The 14,304-nt window shown below is 45.3% G+C and overlaps 2 long non-coding RNA genes across 2 annotated transcripts in view; one reads left to right on the top strand and one right to left on the bottom strand.

The window, feature by feature from the left end:
* The window catches only part of LOC309365300, a 140,387-nt gene extending 136,505 nt beyond the window's left edge, over positions 1 to 3,882 (top strand). Inside the window, exon 3 of the long non-coding RNA XR_014165983.1 lies at positions 3,865 to 3,882. This is a non-coding gene — a long non-coding RNA (uncharacterized lncRNA). The remainder of the gene's footprint in view (positions 1 to 3,864) is intronic.
* Positions 426 to 3,670, bottom strand: LOC309365439. The gene is made up of 3 exons (XR_014166148.1): positions 3,473 to 3,670; positions 1,912 to 1,992; positions 426 to 532 (listed from the first exon to the last, which is right to left on the bottom strand). It is a non-coding gene; the product is annotated as an uncharacterized lncRNA (long non-coding RNA).
* Positions 3,883 to 14,304: the final 10,422 nt, after the last annotated feature.

Raw genomic sequence — 14,304 nt, 5'->3', positions numbered from 1 at the left:
AGCAGTTCTGAAAAAAACAAAACACACACACACAGATATTCAGCATTTTCCTAAATCAGGTAATGCCTTTCTTTTAAATCAAACACTCAGGACCTATTAAATGTGATACTAATGGTGTGCTTGTTCATGATGCCATGTTTAGAAAAATTAAATACAGCTCCGGGGGGGGGGGTTATTATCAAGGTCACAGCATGCTGGGAGGGGAGGTTTCAACCTTCCTTCCCCAGCCCCGATCTCCATCAAATTGCCCTTTTCCCTTGCAGCAATTCCCATTGGTGGCCAGATAGCAGGAAGGTATATTCATCAGAATAAGCATGGAGATTGGGTCTACACCCACACGCTCACAAACAGTAAAAAATTCCTAGTACGTGGTTAATCCATTGTGCTGAAACATGTATTTTTATACCTTAAAGGAATTACACACACACACACTGGAAACACAAGAGTATACCTGAGAACAAAATGAGAAAAATGGTAATGGCCATCAAGGGCTGTTGATTCAATAGCTGAAATTTCAAGGTCGTCCAGGGATCTGCAAATGGACAGATGTATAAATAAGGCAGTCTCCTGGAAATGAAGAAAGCAGCTATGCCTGCTTTTGTATAATGATTCATTATACAGGGACACATGTTTCCCAGCCCTGGTAATGGGCAGTAGGTCCCCTTGAGCTCATTTCTGGGTAGACATGTACATTGTATGGACAATAATTGTGCTGTTAAACAACTATGTAGAAAATACTTCGAACTCATGCGAAAGTGGTTCTTTGTAAGCTTAATCAGTCAGGGGAAAGGGGCCAGTTTTGGGACAGGGGAGAGTTTGGAGAATAATAATAATAATTTTAAAAATTATTTATATCCCGCCCTCCCCAGCCGAGGCCGGGCTCAAGGCGGCTAACAACAATAAAATAATACAACATTCTAAAATCATTACATTGAAAAATTACTTCAAATCAAATTGATGGCAACCATTGGGCCAGAGTTCTGTGAAGATTGCCAAAGGAGGGGGTCAGGCTGTGCCCTGGCCAAAGGCTTGGTGGAACAGCTCTGTCTTGCAGGCCCTGTGGAAAGATGTCAAATCCCTCAGGGCCCTAGTCTCTTGTGACAGAGCGTTACACCAGATTGGGGCCATAGCCGAAAAAGCCCTGGCTCTGGTTGAGGCCAGCCTAACCTCTCTGTGGCCTGGGACCTCCAAGGTGTTTTTGTTTGAAGTTTGTAAGTTCCTCTGTGGGACATACCAGGAGAGGCGGTCCCGTAGGTATGGGGGTCCTAGGCCGTATAGGGCTTTGAAGGTTAAAACCAGCACCTTAAACCTGATCCTGTACTCCACCGGGAGCCAGTGCAGCTGGTATAGGGACACATCTCAGTGTTGGGTCATCTGCCTGGCATGTAGAAGGCCTCAATCCATCCACCATCTCCAGGCAGGGCTGGGAGACACTTCCTGCCTGAAACTGTGGAGAGACACTTCTGGTCAGTGTAGACAATACTGAGCTACATGGGCCAATGGTCTGACTCAGTTGCAAGGCATCTTCCTCTGTTTTACCAGAGTAGCAGATCTGGCTGCTGTAAAAGTCAGGTTGAGTTTGTGATACGGTGAACTTAGTAGAAAATGCACATGTAATTCAGGCCTATGAAAGTGTCTGGGGATTTCCTTATTCCAGAGTATTCCCTTTCTCTCCGCCCCCCACTCCTGAGCCAAATCTCACATCCTTTCCCTCCAACCAGCCACCCCATTTTCTCTCCTAGTTTCTATTTCCTTAACTCTCCCCCAGCTCCTTTCTTTGATCTTTAACAGACGCTTTGGCGCCCAGCAGATTCCTTCCATTTCATGATGTCACACTGGGGATTCTCGGCAGATCTGGTAACTTTCGTTTTTTGGCGGCTGGCCACTTTCTGTATTAATGCTCACACTCACCGGGGCTTTCTCCGAACGAGAGGTGGGTCAATTTATGTCGCTGCTCGCCCGGCCTTTGGGGAGCCCCACAACTCACGAGCTCTGGAAGAAACAGGAGAGAAAGTCAAGTAATGGCTCTGGAACATGCAGAGTTCAATTTCAGAATTAAGTGTGACTGAATCCTAAAAGGGTCCTGTTGGGGCACTTAGGCAGACGTTATCTCAACCACCTTTTCTTTCTGATGAAGTGGCTCTGTGCTGCTGAAAGGGGACACCAGCATTGGCGAGGAAGCAACACAGCCAACAAGACTTGCTACATGAATAGGTCATACACTGGGTAAGATTGTGGGCCCATTTCAACCAGTATGTTTACTCCGAGTGGCAGTGCCCCTACACCCTGGTAGGCTTTACCTAGCCCTGCCATCCAGTCTCCTTTTAAGAGAGCCAGTGTGGCGTAGTGGTTAAGAGTGGTGGACTCGTAATCTGGTGAACTGGGCTCGCATCCCTGCTCCTCCACATGCAGCTGCTGGGTGACCTTGGGCTAGTCACACTTCTCTGAAGTCTCTCAGCATCATTCACCTCACAGAGTGTTTGTTGTGGGGGAAATGAGAATGTTAGCCACTTTGAGACTCCCTAGGGTAGTGATAAAGAGGGATATCAAATCCAAAATCTTCTCTTCTTCTTCTTAACTGGAGAGGCCAATGTTTTCACCTGGGATCTGCCCATGCTGTGCTCTAGAGCTCCATCTCATTTGCACAGTCTTCATTTTCAAATTGCTACTGTTCTTTGGCTGCTGAGTTGCCACTCGCTCCTGGTTTCTCACTCCCAGCCTACTGATCCTACAGACTGTCCCTGTGGTCAGAAGGCTATGGACCAGTGAAATGATGAAGAAGTGTCCTGGGGACTAGATACAAAATCCAGTCATTGCATGGAGCGGTTGATGATTATGATGATCATATGAGGTAGGTTTGGCTAAGAGGCAGTGAATGGCCCAAGATCCCCCAGGAAGCTTCATGGCCAAAACTGAACTCTGGCCTTTCAGGTCTAGTCCTACAGTGTAACCACATTGAAAATAAGCAGCTATCCTATCTTTAAAAGACATCTGAAGGCAGCCCTGTTTAGGGAAGTTTTTAATATTTAATGCTGTACTGTTAATATTTAATGCTGTACTGTTTTTAACACTTGATTGGGAGCCGCCCAGAGTGGCTGGGGAAACTCAGCCAGATGGGCAGGGTATAAATAATAAGTTGTTGTTATTATTATTATTATTATTATTATTATTATTATTATTAGCTCTTAGGAAGGATGAGGGATGCAACTGGCACTTGGCACGGGAGATAAGGCGAAAGATGTTATGTGGTGAACAAGGCCAGGGAATTTTATATGTCCCAGAACAATGCATTTAGCCTTGTATAAGGTGATACAAATAGAAGGCAATGTGATCTGAGGGTATTACTGGAAATCAATATCCATCTGGTATCCAGGAAAGGCTACTTAAATTATGAAATGGAATTAATACCTTGCACAGGAGAGGCTAGGATTGCATATATTGATCTAATTAGGAAAGCAAGGGAATGACTTACATTAAAGCTCACAGATTTGGGACGTGGATCCACCACCCTCCTTAAAAACAATATATTTGCTATTGTGAATACATGTCTCAAACTGAAAGGCCTCTTTCTGGACATGTTGGTCATCTGTTTTGGACCTGGTTATAGGCAGCCCCATTCTTTCTCCTTCCTAACAGGTGATTCTCTCTCTCTCTCTCTCTCTTTCTCTCTCTCCCTCTCTCTCTCTCTCTCTCTCAGCTAACACAGTCAACAATCTGTTCAGCAGGAGACACTACCTTGTGGAGATGTTTACTGGGGCCAAATTCACACCATAAATATAAAGCTCTATGATGCAAAGTGTTAAGTTGTGGGTGAACATATCAGATGATACAGAAATTCTTCAAACAGCTCTTGTTTATTCACAGGCCAGAACAGAACTGGGCTGAAGGGTTCAGCCAACCTGCTTATATAGAGCTCAACTACAAGGCAACAGTAATAACTTTCTGTAACTATCCAATCACTGAACATCACTTTCAATTCCTTATTTGCATATGTGGACCTGAGTGAAACCTATCTACAGTATCCCCCTGCAGGCCCAGGGTGAGAACTTCAGTACATAACACAAAGAATCTTGGGAGCTATGGTTTCTTAAGACTGCTAAGAGCTGTTAGGAAGCCCCTGTTCTCCTCAGAGTTACAATTTCTGGAATGTTTTAAGAATTTACCCCTCTTCCACAGGGAGCTCTGGGAATTGTAGCTCTGTTCCGAGGGCGTGTTTTAAACGTGCATTGGATGTGCTTTAAATGTGTGGCATGAACCTGCCCCATTGAACTCAATAGGGCTTGCTTATGAATGGAGAGGGCTGGGAATGCCTCCTGTCTAAACTCTCACCATCCCTAACCATGGGGATAATGGCCCCAAGGTTACCAATCCTAGCTGTAAGGAGGCAAGTCCTCCCGGGTGTGAGGATCTGGATTGAGACCCAGGTGCCACAACTTTAATTCATTTTTCCTTCCCAGGTGTAAGGGAGCTATTTGTTAACTTTTCTCCTGTGCTAATTGATCATTTGTTTTATAATTAGAAGCCAACCATAAATGGACCTTCTGCTTGTTTGTATCTTGTTGAGCAAGAAGTACCTGCTTATGTGATTCAGCCTGTTGATGGCTTTCAAGAAAGCAAGCACAAAATCATTATCTGAATGTTAATTTATTTACTGAAGTGTCTAAGAGGAAGGCGGGGTTAGGAGTATTCTTAGCGGTAACTGTAATGCTTCCAAGGAACAAGAGAAGAAGAAGAAGAAGAAGAAGAAGAAGAAGAAGAAGAAGAAGAAGAAGAAGAATCAAACAATCCCGTTGTTGATTGGTACCAACAGTCTAGGTGGAATTACATTTCTTTTGCCGCCATGGCAATTCGCATCTGTAAGAACGCATCTCATCCAAGCCACATTAAATACGTTCTTCTTCCAAGCCTCTTTTGCTTGCCAAATATTCTCCAGACCTTTAAGTCAACAGCTGCTGTTTAAATTGTCAATATTCATCAAAGACGACTCGCCGCAGAGTTGTGAAACATATGTGTTGTGCAGGGTTGGTTTTTTCAGCTGGAACTCACTGGAACTCAGTTCCAGCGCCTCTCAGGTGCTCATCCTTGCCATTGCAAGAGCACAAGGGAGGTGTTCATGGTATGTCTGGCACCTGTTTTTCTAGGAAAAAATAAATAGCACTGTTGTAATTGAAGAATACGGGCCCCATTCAAGACTAAAGTTAATAGAGATGGTAAGCCTGATCTGTCTCTGCGGTGGCCAGGTGAAAAGGAGGACAGGGCTCCAGTACTGTTAATAGTTGTGTTAGGAAAGGAGTTTTCCGCAGGTGTAGCTTACCATGTAACCTAGTATTCAGGGCCTGAGGCTACTCTGCTGCTTTCTGGTGCTCAGTGATTCATAACACTAGCCACTGTATAGAGATCCAGCAGTTCCTGAGGCTTCCATGGAGAAAACAAGCCCTACTTGGAGAATGCAAGCATGTTAAGATGAAGGCTAGACTAGGGCCCAAGTCCTTGACATCTAGTTTTTGAGGTGCCGAGACTCTTTGGTATGCCATAGGAAGCTGCTCAGAGTGGCTGCGGAAACCCAGTATATATACCGCATACGGGTATACCGTATTTTTTGCTCTATAAGATGCACTTTTTCCTTCCCAAAAAGTAAGGGGAAATGTGTGTGCGTCTTATGGAGTGAATGCAGGCTGTGCAGCTATTGCTGAAGCCAGAACAGCAAGAGGGATTGCTGCGCAGCGATCCCTCTTGCTGTTCTGGCTTCTGGGATTCAGAATATTTTTTTTCTTCTTTTCCTCCTCCAAAAACTAGGTGCGTCTTATGGTCGGGTGCTTCTTATAGAGCGAAAAATATGGTAAATAATAAACAATAATTGTTATTATTATTAAGCTGCCTTATACCACCAGGTCAGATTATTGACCTGTGTATCCTAGTATTGCCTATGCAGAATCATAGGAGGAGGAGGAATCCATCACCAAAAAAGGGAGCAGAGATTTCCGGAAAGTGTGCCTTTGCTTATTTATATGCACAGCTGGTTGTGTGGAAATAATAGCTGCAATTTAAATACAGCCATCTCACCACACTGGGGAAGGCTGTCACCTGGTGACCTATATAAGCATATAGCCTGCTGTCCAGATGCAGCTTTTAAATGGACAGGGGTCCTGCCTTTTCACCTGCCCCCCACAGTCCCCTGAATAACTCCTCTAGATGACAACCAGTCATTCCCTGGCCTGCGTTGCACTCAGCTGTTGCAGGACTCTGTACTGAGCAGCACGGATGCTCTTAAGTAAATCCAAGTCCACACTTCTGTGGAAGGGCTGGAGGTCAGTGGCAGAGCATCTGTCTTGCATGCAGGAGGTCCTGGGTTCAATCGCCAGCATCTCCCGGACGGTTCCAGAGAGACGCCTGCCTGAAACCCTGGAGAGCTGCTGGCAGTCAGTGTAGGCAATGCTGAGCTTGATGCACTAACGGTTTGACTCATTATAAGGCAGCTTCGAAGACTTGAATACTTTTGAATTATGGTGCTGGAGGAGACTCTTGAGAGTCCCATGGACTGCAGGAAGATCAAACCTATCCATTCTTAAGGAAATCAGCCCTGAGTGCTCACTGGAAGGACAGATCGTGAAGCTGAGGCTCCAGTACTTTGGCCACCTCATGTGAAGAGAAGACTCCCTGGAAAAGACCCTGATGTTGGGAAAGATGGAGGGCACAAGGAGAAGGGGACAGCAGAGGATGAGATGGTTGGACAGTGTTCTCGAAGCTACCAGCATGAGTTTGACCAAACTGAGGGAGGCAGTGGAAGAGAGGAGTGCCTGGCGTGCTCTGGTCCATGGGGTCACAAAGAGTCGGACACGACTAAACGACTAAACAACAACAACAACAACAAGGCAGCTTCCTCTCTCTCTCTCTCTCTCTCTCTCTCTCTCTCTCTCTCTCTCTCTCTCTCTCCTCTCTCTCTCTGAAATAAACAATGGTTCTGATCTTTTTTTAAAAAATGGAAATCCTTCGTTCCGTTTTCCCCCTTAAGTGTTTCCTCTGCACCAAACAGCCTTTTTTATATGGAAAACTGAATATCTTTTAAAATAAAAAACATCTGTGCTGCTGGATTCGCTGGTCTCATCCGGCATTGGGTTTCTTCACCATACTGGAATTATTCTCTCCCTCCCTCCCCCCTTCCCTTTCTCTCCACCTCCCCCCCCCCAGCTGCTGAACTGATCACATTAGTCAACGGAGTTTATTAGGCACAGTGTTTGTTGAACTATAACATTTTACACAGTCTGTTGCTGCCTAATGCCTTTTATAAGTAACACATTTCTAATTCCCATTGCCCAACACCGCGCTTCCCCTCTTGTTAAAAAATGTTGCTATTTAAACTGTGACAAAAGACCTGATTCTGTTATTAATTACATCCACGTCAATCAAAGCTAACTCCTCCAAAGCCAAGACAGAATAAATCAGGTATGAGAGTGGAATCCATCTACAATGTTTGGGGCTACCCCTTGAGGGCAGAGGGAAGGTTTAATGCTAAGGTGGTAAGAGAGAGAGGGCACGAATTTCCTTCTAAACTAGAAGAGAGATGCTTTCTGCAGCAGACAACAGCAGAGGCAGCAGCAAAAGCAGAGAAAGGAATTGATTGAACAGCAATGAGAATCAGAAATGTGTTACTTATAAAAGGCATTAGCCAGCAGCAGACTGTGTAGAATGTTATAGTTCAGCTCTATATAGTTCAGCTCTTGTGCCGCTCATTTATTTCAGTGGGATTTGCTTGGGGGAACTTTAGCATGGGAATCTGTTGCAAGGTAAAAGGTAAAGGATCCCTGGATGGCTAAGTCCGGTCAAAGGCGACTATGGGGTTGCGGTGCTCATCTCGCTTTCAGGCCGAGGGAGCCGGTGTTTGTCCACAGTCAGCTTTCCGGATCATGTGGCCAGCAGGACTAAACTGCTTCTGGCGCAACAGAACACCATGATGGAAACCAAAGCGCACAGAAACGCCGTTTACCTTCCCACCAGAGCAGCACCTATTTATCTATTTGCACTGGTGTGCTTTCGAACTGCTAGGTAGGCAGGAGCTGGGACAGAGCAACAGGAGCTCACTCCGTCACGGGGATTTGAACTGCCAACCTTCTGATTGGCAAGCCCAAGAGGCTCAGTGGTTTAGATTGTAGCAAACCTTCAGGCTCCAGGCAACTCCACACAGACACACACACACATCTTCCCTGGGACTTTCCCCGTGTGACTCGAGGGAAGAAGGCAGAAGCACATGCCAGGAAGCTTGTGAAGTTGGCCTGAGTATACTTAGGTACCATTTTTTGTGTAAACCCCCTGGGGTGCCTTTAGAGAAAGACAGTATAAAAACGAGATAAAATAATAAATACCAGTCCTTGGGGAACATGACCAGGGAGAGGGCTCGTGTCTTGCTCGAGGGCTTCCCCATAGGCCATCTGATTGGCCACTGTGAGATCAAGGATGCTGTTCAAGTAAGTCGTTTGGTCTTCTTATGTTCTGAAGATGCATGAAAGTGTTTCAATAATTTGTATCTAAGGTGAGTGCATGCCTACACAGATTCATGAACCTTTATCACAGTGCAATAAGAAAGTACACCAATGTAGAGAAGGAAAATAGAAAAAAAGCAAGAATAAGGAAAGGAAGGAAATAAAGAAGAAGAGAAAGAAGAGTGCAGAATTCAGCAGCCAGGTTGCTCTCTGGAGCAAGACAGTTTGAGCATATTACACTGATCCTGGTTCAACTGTATTGGCTACTAATTAGTTTCCGGGCCCAGTTCAAAGTTCTGGTTTTGACCTATAAAGCCTTAAACGGCTCAGGACCGCAATACCTCAAGGGATGCCACTTTCCATATTAACCTACCTGGACCCTGAGATCATCTTCTGAGGCCCTTCTTCCTGTGCCTCCTCCTTGAGAGGTCTGAAGGGTGGCAACATGAGAACGGGCCTTCTCTGCAGTGGCTCCCCATCTGTGGAATGCTCTCCCCAGGGAAGTTCACCTGGCGCCTTCATTATACACCTTTAGGCATCAGGCAAAAACATTCCTTTTTAACCAGGCCTTTGGTTGATCCGATTTATATCCTATGCCCTTTTAAAATGTGTTTTTTTGTTGGGGGTGGGGTGGGTTTATTGGGCTGTTGTTTTTATTTTTATTAGGTGAATTTCTACTTCCCCTAGAGAAATTTGGTGAAATGTCCCCCTCCACTTTCTCTCCCACAAGCAGAGTGGGATTTCTTGAGGGGACATTTGCACATATCGCTTTTGTCCAGAAGTGGCTCACTGGAGTGGGTGGGGCAGAGCTGCAGGTGAGTCACCGGATGAAGAGAGCGGCAAGGCAGCAGGGAGGTTGGCGCAAACACACCAGCAGGGCCCATCCAGTACTCCATCTTGGTGCACCTCCAATCTTGCCCTCCATTCCACCTGGTGAGCTACTGCCGATTATGTGTTCTTCAGGAACAGAGGCATCCAAAGAAGCTGGTAAAAGCTTACCTTAGCCGCTGAGGTCACCTGAGCCTCAAATGGCAAATCTGGACCCAAAAGTTTGATGCATTGCAGGGGGTGGACTAGATGGCTCTCAGGGTCCTTTCCAACTCTAAAATTTGGCTGTGTAAATAGGGAGTGTAACCCTGTCCAGAGCAGACAACTGGCCTACCTCCCAGGCACAGCTTGCCAATACAATCTAAAGACATTGAGTTTCCATAGCCCATAAGCTAGTGCTTATGTGGAAGATGCAAAGTGTGGTGAGGCAAGGTGTTATGGAGGGAGTCCTGCCATTTTCACCAGCAGTAATCGTGTGAACCCAAGCGTCCCTGGTCCAAGTCCAAATTGTGAGGGAGCCACTTACGCATCACAAAAAAGAAGACAAGAAGAAGAGAAGAAGAGTTTGGATTTGATATCCCGCTTTATCACTACCCTAGGGAGTCTCAAAGCGGCTAACATTCTCCTTTCCCTTCCTCCCCCACAACAAACACTCTGTGAGGTGAGTGGGGCTGAGAGACTTCAGAGAAGTGTGACTAGCCCAAGGTCACCCAGCAGCTGCATGTGGAGGAGCGGGGAAGCCAACCCAGTTCACCAGATTACGAGTCTATCACTCTTAACCACTACACCACACTGGCACATGGAAGACACCGATTTGCATAAAATTTGCACATGCTAATTTATATGCATAGATGCAGATTTAGAATTAACTACTATATTGTAAACAGAAATACTGTGTGTGTCTGCTTTGTCTGCTCTCCAGATGCTCAATATTGATGGGAAATCGGATTCTTTATCTTTAAACTAGTCTAGGACCAGGTAAAGGGAACCCTAACCATTAGGTGCAGTTGTGACCGACTCTGGGGTTACGCGCTCATCTCGCTCTATAGGTCGAGGGAGCTGGCGTTTGTCCGCAGACAGCTTCCAGGTCATGTGGCCAGCATGACTAAGCCGCTTCTGGCGAACCAGAGCAGCATACGGAAACGCTGCTTACCTTCCCGCCGGAGCAGTCCCTATTTATCTACTTACACTTTGACATGCTTTCAAACTGCTAGGTTGGCAGGAGCAGGGACCGAGCAACGGGAGTCGCGGGATTCGAACCGCTGACTTTCTGATAGGCAAATCCTAGGCTCTGTGGTTTAACCCACAGCACCACCCACGAGTCTAGGACCAGACATCCCAGCAAATAGGGAACTGTGCTCTGTAAAGTAGGGCACATGGCCGCCTTACCTCCCTGGTGAAAGTTCTACCGTGCAACGCCATGCATGTCTTTTCCAAAGCAAGTCATGCAGAATCCATTAGGATTTACTCCCAAGTAAGTGCATAATGCATTGTAGCCTTAATCTTCTGCTCCTAACCTTTGGTTTGCTATGCCACGAAGTCATAAACTGAATGCCAGGCTAGGCGAGCCATATGACATGGGCTACTATTTCAGGTTAAAACATTTCCAGAAAGCACTCTTCTATGACTGTTTTATTTAAAACCAGGAGATAAATAGGTCTTCCTGCTGGAGCAATTTTGTTCTCTGGAGTACTGCTGCTGATATCCAGTTACAAATCACTTCTTTAAAAATAAAAACGAGAAGGTCTGTTTGGCAGAAGCGACCAGGAACGAATGGGTAACACAGAGCAAAAGCAGTTGCTTTTTCCTCTTTTGTTAAATGGGGATATGCTATCCATCAGCGGGGATGAGGCAGAAAATTCACCCCCAGGCTATATTGGAATGAAATGGCATGTAGTGTGAATGCATCTTGTCTCTATAAAGCTTTTTAGCTGAACAAATGAATTTTACAGAACTCCAGTGGTTAACTTAAACAGCTGGGGCAGCAGGGAGGGGGAGTGATTTAATAACCGAATGCTGGGAGTTGGAATTATGGGAGAAAGATGGCTGACGGTGGTACACAATGGCCACCACCTGTGGTGTTTCTATTTATTTATATACTTATTAAAGAATTTATACACCACCCTCTCATAAGATATTAGGGCAGTGTATAAAAAACATTAAAAAAACATTAAAAGGAACGATCAGTAAAATGACTAGCTACTAAAGAAATGTTTAAACACCTGGATAGGCCTGTTGGCATGATGATGATGATACCTTCAAGTGATGCCTGAAAGTCATCTTGTTACTTTGCATACAGTCGTTCCTTGGAAGTCCATTCCGGAATCCATTCCGGAAGTCTGTTCGACTTCCAAAACGTTCGGAAACCAAAGCACAGCTTCTGATTGGCTGCAGGAAGCTCCAGCAGCCAATTGGAAGCCACGGAACCCACAGCGGATGTTCAGGTTCCAAAATAATGTTTGAAAACCAGAACACTCACTTCTGAGTTTCGATTGTCCGGGAGCCAATTTGTTTGGGAGCCAAATCATTTGAGATCCAAGGTATGAATGTACACTTTAGCTTCCGGCTCCACCCAGCATTGGAATGTGGCCCCTGGAAAGTTCCCCAAGTGGGAATGTGGCCCTCAGTTTGAAAAAGAAGTATTCCCCACCCCTGCTCTACATAGCATAGTATTAGCTGGCATCTGCCCTGCAGGAGGGCTTTTTCCCCCTCCAGGACCTTAACCAAAGGCATGTCACTGCCCTCCGAACTGTGATCATTGTGGTGAGAGACGCCAGAGATTGAAGACAGCAGCTTCAGCATGTAGGAGGAATGCATTTGACTGCTTTACTGTGGTGAGAGGGAAAAGGAAGTAACCACACCTGGCAGTGCCTTTCCTCTGACGACGAACATCAGATCCAAAGCACCTTTCTGTCAATGGATTAAAATTCATTAATTCCACCATCTCATTAGTTTTCTTTATGATAGCTTTTATATAATGAAAGTTGACAAATGAGATTAGCTGGCGCAAATTAATTTCCAGTGGCAGGTGTATGTAATGGAAGGCATAAGTACTGCTCATGACATGGACTGTAATGCTTTCTGCTGGACACCCAACAGGCGTAGTTTCTGAATATGATACATTCATTATAGGATTAGAAGTCATTTGAAAAGGCATTCTGCAGAAGGCCATTTCCTTCTAATGTGTACGTAACCTGAGCCATCCACGAGCTATGGCCAACGGGCTGGGATCAAAAGTATATTTTGGAAACAGACAGAAAGGACCGAAGAATTTGATGGTTTTCTTCTCGGGGTTCTCAAGCGATTTAGAGGACCCTTTGCCTGACCTTCTGCAGTGATGGATCCAGCGATGCATCCAGTAATGGATCTGTTTGTAAGGGGAAAGCAACATCTTCTTGACAGATTAGAAAAAATGAAATTGAAATTGAAACTGCAGCCTGCTAGAGCTGACAGATTGACCCTGAGCTCTCAAGCTATCCTTGTTGTAAAGTTGAAAACTTAAGTCTTCAATCCACCAGGCAGCTGCCAGGCTCCGAAGGCTCTGGGTATTTTTACGACAAAGAAGAGAGAGTGAGAGGCAGCTTGATTTATTTTCGTAATGACATGCTTTAAAATCCCACTCAACAAATCAGCATAGGGTGCTAAAATTGGGACCTACCTGAAAAAGAAAGATCCAAATAGCCATTCTAAATGGAGAAAGAAGGCAGTCATATGAAAGAGAAATGGAGTATGTCTTCTTATAAAACTGCTTGTCTTTTTATAGCACCCCACTACATTCTTTCCAATGGTCCCCAGTAAAGAAAGACTTTCCACTTTCCAGGTATGTTTAAGGTCCCCAGGGACATCATTCACATTGACGTTTCCTCATACATGTTCTTACCTGGAGCAGTCACAGTTAAAGAAAAGCATTCCAAAAGCAATTAAGCACATTCTTCCATCTGATGATCGTAGGGTTGCCTGAAACAGTTCAGTTACCAAATTCCTGGGTAAAGAGGAATGTTTTCAAATTTCTTCCGAAAGTTAATAATGATGGAGACTGCCGCACCTCACTAGGGAGGGCATTCTGCAACCAGGAGCTGCCACTGAAATGGCCGTCTCATGGGCCAGTGCCCACCAGGCAGCCCCTGGTGGTAGTGCCACCAATAAGACCTCATTTTCTAGAAGTTCACTCTTTAAAACTTCCTGGGGCCAATCCATGTAGAGCTTTAAAGATGATCACTGGAACTTTTCACTAAGCATGACAGCAAACGGATGGCCACCAAAGCGGATTCAACAGTGGAATGCCATGTCCCTGAAACCCTGGTTCTGTTCACAACCCTGGCATTTTGCACCATTTCAAAATATTGTTCAAGGGTCTCTCCATGTAGAGCTCATGACCAGCCTTGGTGTAACCATGGCATGCATAACTATGGACAAGGAATGTTTGAGCTGATCTGCAGTTTGGACTTCCAAGTCTGTCTGCTACTACTTTGAATTATAAGCTGCCTGAAAAAGTCCTTGGGGCTGTTTGGAAAAGACTTCACCACAATCCGATTCCACAGAACACAGCTATTCAGTATACAGTACACAGCTGTGTGGGTTCCCCCCTCCCCCCATGTTCCTTCATTATTCCTTCTTGATCTAAGCAATTACACTGGGTGCCGCAGCACTTAAGAGCTCATCAGAATTTATTAACTCCCATTCTCATCCCCAACAACACAAGCCTTTTCCCTTCCCTTTAAACCCTGGCAGCATCTTATTCAAACAGAATCCTGGGAAGGAACTGAAGGTCACCTAGCTAAAGGCTTTTTCAAATGTTGTCAAAGTGAGCTAAAATCAAGGAGGAACCTATTTGGGTCCCTCCAAGTGTCACTAATGGCAGATAAAATTTTAAAAGAGTGGGCAAGGGGAAAAGTATCAGCCTACACTATTGATAAAGAGGGCAATTGCAAGGCAGGCATCCCAGCGAAGCAAAACACCACACAAAAGAGAGATACAAATAGTGGGTTACTCCTCAGCA

Source organism: Podarcis melisellensis (genome assembly GCF_964234715.1).
Source record: "Podarcis melisellensis genome assembly, chromosome: 2".
NCBI classification, from domain to species: domain Eukaryota; kingdom Metazoa; phylum Chordata; class Lepidosauria; order Squamata; family Lacertidae; genus Podarcis; species Podarcis melisellensis.
This window is presented reverse-complemented; position numbering and strand designations above follow the sequence as displayed.